Genomic DNA, 8,480 nt, shown 5'->3' with positions numbered 1-8,480 from the left:
GGGGGGGGCAGGCTACAGCTGCAGGCTGGGGCTGTGCCATGGGGGCTGTGCTCCTGGCGCATGCGGGATGTGCTTGGGGTGGGCGTCAGTGGCGCTGGAAGGGGGCTATGGAAGAAGGGCTGCAGCTACCCCAAATTTTGCTGTAGCCCCCTCCCAGCACTGCTGCCACCCTCCCAGAACACAGCCTCCATGTGCTGGGAGCACAGCCCCCATTCTTCAGGAAGAACCTGGCACTGCCTCGGCCCCAGCCTACAGCTGCAGCCCATCCCGCCTCCTCCCATGCAGATCTGGGGCACACCCCTCTCCATACCCCCCCAGGGTGTATGCAGTGGTGGGAGCTACCTCCCCTGCCCCACACCCCCAGATGAGCCGTGGTTCTGGCCCGTGCCCCACCCCAGCTGGGCAGCAGCTGCCCCAGGCCCACTCCTTCCCTCACTGTGGGGGCCCCCAGCCCCTTCCCTCCCCCCACCAACACACTTACCAGCTGCACACAGCTTTCCAAGCTGCAGGGCTGTGTTCCTCACTGCCTGCCTGCTGCTCTGTGGCTGTGCACATGCACAAGCATTTATCAGCCAAATTATTGGCTTGATCAGGCCAATTTCTGATACAATCAGTCTATGATGGTGCTGATCCAATATCAGACTGATGTATTGGTGCAACCCCAAATAAACAGAAATACATATTTTCCAGTGCATTCACAGAGCACAAGGGAAAAGTGTGTGTATGTTAAAGCAGCCCCAGGTAGCTTTCAGCTATGCTACATGAATGAATGAGTAGTGTACAGAGAACAGTAAGGCCAGATACCTCCTAAGGAGGAACAGTTGAACCTAAACACACCTATTCAGATAGGAGATAATCCACTACCATGAGAATATAGGGTGTATACATTCATGCTTTGCTGCACCAGCAGTACTGTAGTATAATCTGCAGGAGTAAGACTGCGTGACTAGATGTATTATGGTATCCGATGAACTGCTAGGAGAATGTGTTCTTTCTGCTTTTCTTTCTGAGCTAATTAATTGCCTTCCTGCGGCTTGAAGGAGTATGATGGTATTTGATAGGAGGATTTTAGAAGGAAATGGCTATCAAAGCAGGTTGCCTACCAGTCTTGCCTATCGGTACAAAGCATACAGAGTAAATTTGTATTTCACATTACAGCCTGTGTCATGAAGTACTGTATTTACTCAAGTATAAGAAGGTCCCCATAGATTCTGTATACAGAAAAGGTATAATTTTGTTACAGTTTTCCATGTACAGAACCTAATTTTTGGAGATTTGCCTTGAATTTGTCCCTCTCCCGCTGCTACAGGAGGGAAAATAAATCTGGGGGGTCAGGTGCCCCTCCTGCCCTTTGCCCCCCACCATCTTCTTTCCCATGCAGTCCCTTCTCCCCACTCTTTATTGCCAGACTCTGCTCTCCCTGAGCACATGGATGTGAGAGGCCAATTTGAAAGCACTGACTTTGAAATAAACATGCCTCCTATAGTAATACAGGCAAATTACTATGGGTACTCATAGTCTTAGTTCATCCAGAATTGATACATGTTATCTTTTTTGAAACCGCTGCAAATTTTAGCACAGGTACTCCATGAAAACGCTTTTAAGCAGAACTTCTGTACCTACTTATATATAGTACAAACATTTTTTGTTGTTGAAAGTTCATGTCTCAGGCCAAATCAGCCAGATTCTATTGACTGAGCAGAGGTCAATCATTCAAGTCTGTGTGATGCTGCCACCGGTAAGCATCCTGCCTCCCAGGTTTTTCAGCCTGGGGCTTCAGATACTCCCAAATCCAGGGTAGGCATCCTACATGCAAGCCCCAAGCCCAGAGGTCTTGGAGTTCAGATGTCCCCTAATCTCACTTGCTCCTAGCCAAAAGGAGCAAGCTAGAGGGAAGGCCTGAGAGCAATCCCCCATCATCATAAATTGTGTAGCTGAGATCCTTGCATTTGGAGGCATTTGTAGACTCTCACAGGAGTCCCTGTCCACAGTGCAATGGATAGGTCTAGGTCTCCACCCTTTAACTATACCAAGTCATTCAAAGCTGAGAAGAAGGGTGTCTCCCCTGCCAGGTAAGTAAAACCACCTGGACTGAAAACCACCTCATGGTGGTTATCCTGCCAGGTAACAAACTTTTTTTTCTTTTAATTTGCAAAAATATATATTCTTATGTAGAAAAATAAATATGTATCTCTCACATTACTTGTACCAGAACTGTCCTGTGGCTGTTATGACTCACTTGACAGTCCAAAACACATCATTGCCATTACATCATACACATTCCCATCACACTATTTGCACTGCGTACCTGCACTTCTGTGTGTCCATGCACCCACATGACCATCATCATCACCCTTGCCTGGCACAAAGACATGCAACCTTTCCCTGCACCCTAAGCTTACCCCATACACCCTCCCCCCGTCTGTTTCTTTTCCTGTCCTTTCAGTCATTGCTGTTGTCATTGTCACTTTCTTCTCTCGTCATCTCTGCCACCTTTGTTACCATCACCAACATCATTGTTGTAGTTGTTGCTCTCTTCAGGGGGCCCCCTCCTGAACAGTCTGTTCGAATCCATCCTCTTCCAAATGATCCCTGCCATCTCCCTGATGTCTTCCATCACTTTATTGTAGTACCATTGCATCTAGTTCAGTCCCATTTTGACACAGGCATCTATTTAGAGGTGTGTGTGCCTATATATGAGCAGGTTCCCAGCCTTCAACAAGGCATTACTAAAGCAGGAAATGAATTAGTCAAAATGGTCTGTTGGGCTCCGCTTCTGCTTGGAGAGGTGCCCAAGCAGTACTGCTTTTCTGCTCATGGTTGTGATCCTTGTCACCATCTTAAAGAGTATGAACACTTTCCTCCACACCCCTTTGGCAAAAGGACAGTACCCCAGGAAGTGGTCAATTATCTCTGCTTTCCATGGACAGATGTCCCTAGGGCGATATAATTGGTTTCTCTGCCCCCCTATGTAACACGTCACCTGCACCAAGAGTGTTGTGGCCTATTTGCCAGTTCACATCTCTGTGCTCTTTCTGTAGGTCCTTGTGGAAGATCCCCTCCCACACAGTCTGGCAGCCATCTTTGGAGAGTAGATCCATAGGTGACACCACATCCCATTTCCTCACCACTTCCTGCATTTTGTGGTGGTTCATTTGAGTTGTTGGACCTTCTTTCCGTAGTTTGTACTTGCTGTGGAACTGTGCCAGGGTTCAGTAGAACCACGATGGTTCCTAGGTAGCTAAAATCATGTGCGGTGGTATGTGTACCCCCAATGTCATAGCATGTGACCTAAAAAAAACTTCACAAAGCAGGCTGTTTTATCCCCTGCCCTGGTTGCCAGTTTGCAGACCTAGCTCATGTATTTGGCCCAGAGGAAAAGCAGAATGTCCAGCATTCTTCAGTCCTCTGTCCATTTCATCTTGTACAAGGCTTTCCTCTTCACTCTGTCCAACCTGGAGCCTCAGAAGGAGATGCACATGGCCCTCTGGATTATGTGGATGATTTGCTCCAAAGAAGGGAAGACCAGTTTGGTGTACAGAAGCACCAATAACAACACCCTCATGAGTACCACTCACTCCACCATTGTCAGGCAGTGCAAGCGCCAGTCCTGATTTCTGATTAACTTTCACCTCAGTCTTTCCCATGCCCTCTGTCCAGTGAGCTCTGGGTGAAGCTGCAGGGGCTTGGGGGAATGATCGGGGAGTTGGGGGAATGATTGGGGAGAGGGAGCTGGGGGGAATGATTGGGAGTGGGGGGAATGAACAGGGGCTTCCCCCTAGCTCCTGGTTCGATTCCCCAGTTCCTGGTTTATTCCCCCTATCTCCCCAATCATTCCCCCTAGCTCCCAATCATTCCCCCCAGCCCCTGCAGCTTCTCCTGGGGCTGCCAGCACCTCCTGCCTTGCCCTGGTGGGTGGGGGCAGCCAGAGGAGCAGCTGGACAAGCTGCGGCTTCTCCCCGGGCTGCCAGCTCAAGCCACAGTTTGTCTGGCTGCTCCTCCAGCTGCTCCTGCCAGCACTGCCTGCCTGTATAGTCTATGGCTATATAGACCAAATCAAATCACTGTCCCTCCAAACCGCCAAATCTAAATCCGAAGTGAATACTTTCCACTTCACAGAGGCCTACTGTGCATGTCTGGTCTTCATGGATCACCATCCCTATAACAGAGTTAAGGCACACAGCCAATACTGTAGCCAGCAGTTAGTAGTCAAAGTCTGAGAGGGTTATGGGCATCCAGTTCTTCAACTCTTCCCTTGGGCCTTTCTTGTACAAAAGGGTATTGAGGCCCCAGTACATCCCTACACCCAGGTGGCCCTCCAGCAGTTGGGTGCACCACTCCATGATGGTTTCTGTATGATGATCTGAGGGTCTTCCAGTCTGTGTAGCTCTGTCTGAGCTCTCACTGTATCCTTTCTTCATCCAGGGAGCTGATGTTCATCTTCCATACACTTCTGTCCCTCTCAGGCTGCCCCTATTCTGCTTTCCCTCTTAGGAGGCAGTGGTCTGAGAAACAGATTGGCATGCATTCCACTTGTTAGCATCCATTCTTTGGGGAGTAGGACATAATCTAGTCTCCGGATTTGGTCTGGCCTGAGGGATCTACCCTGCCAGATAACAAACTAAACACAATATCAATCCAAGGCCAGAAAGCTTATTACTTACTTTATAGTTCATTGGACTGGGCCTCAGCAGGGTCAACAGCCTTTCAATCTATGGTGAACCCATAGCTCAGCACTGCTCAGTATGTGTATGTACTCCGGATACACCCCCTCCGCCCAATTCTCTCTACAAAGGATCCATGTATTAATTAACCCCCAACTCAGGACTGGAACCAGTGTTCTCATCATCAGTCCTGGGATCCACCAAAAATGTATATGCAGATGAGGCATAGGGCAACCTGGTGTGGTTCTACCTCATGGAGGGTAGGGCCACACTAATCACATGTGACAGGTTGAGAGAGGGTGTGACAGAGGAATTCTGGATGGTCCTGTTTGGTGATGTTTGCCAGACAGGGAAAGAAAGGCAAAGCACAGCTGTGGTAGTAAAGGAGAAGTAAAAATGTACAGTATAACCTCATAAATCTAGCATGCTTGGGACTGAGCACCTGCCAGAAATTTGAAAATTCCAGATTTTTAAACAGGAGCAGTGGCTGGTCACAGAGCAGCAGCACAGGGTAATGGATGGTGGCGGCAGCCACCGTGTGCAAACTTCTTCTTCCGCTGCTTCAGGACTGCTACTCCCCAATGTAATTTTTTTTTTTTTTTCCAAAAAGTGCCAGATTTTTGAGAATTCCAGATTTTTTGTGTGTGGATTTATGAGGTTATACTGTATTTAATGTGGTGGCTCACTATGACTTGAAAAAAGAGTTCATGCTGAGGGGGCCTGAGAATACTAGGCATTATTATGTCTTTTATTTACATGGGTTGCATTAACCTATTCCTATGGTTGTTTTTTATAGTCTGTTTATCCAATATGGGCAATATGTTTTATAGTCATGTTGAGTGTTGGCTGCATTTGATCAAATTTATTGATAAATTTCCATTGCTGAGCACATGCTGCTTTTGGCAGCAATTTAATGATAGACAGTGTTTTTAATGAGATTGCAATGTATACAAATATAAGACTATGGGCTTTTTTCCCCCATGCTGATTGGGAATTTTATTTATTTATTTTTTACGAATACATTACATGATATTCTGCCAGGGCTATGGCAAAATTCTGGATGTTGTCTTATGTCATTCTGTGATTGTTCTGCCATATGTAAGTATGCAGATTCCTCTGTTGTGTGGCTAGGTCCCCCCCATGAACCCAAGCACTGATATTGGAGTTGGTCTTATGTTGCCTGTTTATCACTTACCTTTTTTTGCAGACAGCTTTGGTTTTGTGGGTGACTGCTGTCCTACATTGTATGATAAGTCTTTTTGAAGGGTTTGCTTATTTTTCTTTCATTGTTAATTTAAGCTCTAGCTGGAGCTTTGTTCCTATGTTGACTCAGAGCCATTCACAAATTCTTTGCTCCAAAGTAGTACTTTAAACTCAAGTTAAGTAGCTCAGCAGGACACAGTTGAAGCTTGAGTGCTGGTGACACCGCAGTGAGTAATGCAGTAGGGACGCAAAAACAAATTATTACTTATTAGTTGCTAATCCAGTTGTTTTGGAAATCTACACATTCTCTGCTGCTACTCAAATTGGTGTGGTAAAAACACTGTTTCACGGGGTATATATACATACACACACACACACACGTATACACACACACACGCGTACACACACACACGCGTATACACACACGTACACACACACACACGCGCGCGTACACACACACACACGCGCGCGCGTACACACACACACACGTGTATATGTACACACACACACACGTATATATATATGTACACACACACACACACACACACACACACATATATATACACACACACACACACATATATATACACACACACACACACATATATATACACACACACACACACATATATATACACACACACACACACATATATATACACACACACACACACATATATATACACACACACACACACATATATATACACACACACACACACATATATATACACACACACACACACATATATATACACACACACACACACATATATATACACACACACACACACATATATATACACACACACACACACATATATATACACACACACACACACATATATATACACACACACACACACATATATATACACACACACACACACATATATATACACACACACACACACATATATATACACACACACACACACATATATATACACACACACACACACATATATATACACACACACACACACATATATATACACACACACACACACATATATATACACACACACACACACATATATATACACACACACACACACATATATATACACACACACACACACATATATATACACACACACACACACATATATATACACACACACACACACATATATATACACACACACACACACATATATATACACACACACACACACATATATATACACACACACACACACATATATATACACACACACACACACATATATATACACACACACACACACATATATATACACACACACACACACATATATATACACACACACACACACATATATATACACACACACACACACATATATATACACACACACACACACATATATATACACACACACACACACATATATATACACACACACACACACATATATATACACACACACACACACATATATATACACACACACACACACATATATATACACACACACACACACATATATATACACACACACACACACATATATATACACACACACACACACATATATATACACACACACACACACATATATATACACACACACACACACATATATATACACACACACACACACATATATATACACACACACACACACATATATATACACACACACACACACATATATATACACACACACACACACATATATATACACACACACACACACATATATATACACACACACACACACATATATATACACACACACACACACATATATATACACACACACACACACATATATATACACACACACACACACATATATATACACACACACACACACATATATATACACACACACACACACATATATATACACACACACACACACATATATATACACACACACACACACATATATATACACACACACACACACATATATATACACACACACACACACATATATATACACACACACACACACATATATATACACACACACACACACATATATATACACACACACACACACATATATATACACACACACACACACATATATATACACACACACACACACATATATATACACACACACACACACATATATATACACACACACACACACATATATATACACACACACACACACATATATATACACACACACACACACATATATATACACACACACACACACATATATATACACACACACACACACATATATATACACACACACACACACATATATATACACACACACACACACATATATATACACACACACACACACATATATATACACACACACACACACATATATATACACACACACACACACATATATATACACACACACACACACATATATATACACACACACACACACATATATATACACACACACACACACATATATATACACACACACACACACATATATATACACACACACACACACATATATATACACACACACACACACATATATATACACACACACACACACATATATATACACGTATGTGTGTGTGTACATATATACACACAGACACATATTTATACACACACACATATCTATCGATCGATTGATCGATAGATAGATATATCGGTATGTATGGGATGGGATGTATGCGGATGGTTGGGTA

At 43.7% G+C, this 8,480-nt stretch overlaps 1 protein-coding gene, 1 long non-coding RNA gene and 1 pseudogene across 3 annotated transcripts in view; 1 reads left to right on the top strand and 2 right to left on the bottom strand.

The window, feature by feature from the left end:
• Nucleotides 1-8,480, top strand: part of MARCH10 (membrane associated ring-CH-type finger 10) — a 109,875-nt gene that overhangs the window by 54,224 nt on the left and 47,171 nt on the right. The gene's annotated exons all lie outside the window — the stretch shown is intronic.
• On the bottom strand, nt 1,889-2,080 carry LOC112549262 (annotated as a pseudogene).
• The window catches only part of LOC102373618, a 6,477-nt gene continuing 2,123 nt past the window's right edge, over nt 4,127-8,480 (bottom strand). Inside the window, exons 2-3 of the long non-coding RNA XR_323135.1 lie at nt 5,860-6,080; nt 4,127-4,505 (exon numbers count right to left, since the gene is read on the bottom strand). This is a non-coding gene — a long non-coding RNA (uncharacterized LOC102373618). The remainder of the gene's footprint in view (nt 4,506-5,859; nt 6,081-8,480) is intronic.

This window comes from Alligator sinensis, unplaced genomic scaffold (assembly GCF_000455745.1).
Source record: "Alligator sinensis unplaced genomic scaffold, ASM45574v1 scaffold444_1, whole genome shotgun sequence".
Lineage (NCBI taxonomy): Eukaryota > Metazoa > Chordata > Crocodylia > Alligatoridae > Alligator > Alligator sinensis.
The sequence above is the reverse complement of the archived record's forward strand: the minus strand, read 5'-3'. Positions and strand labels throughout refer to the sequence as shown.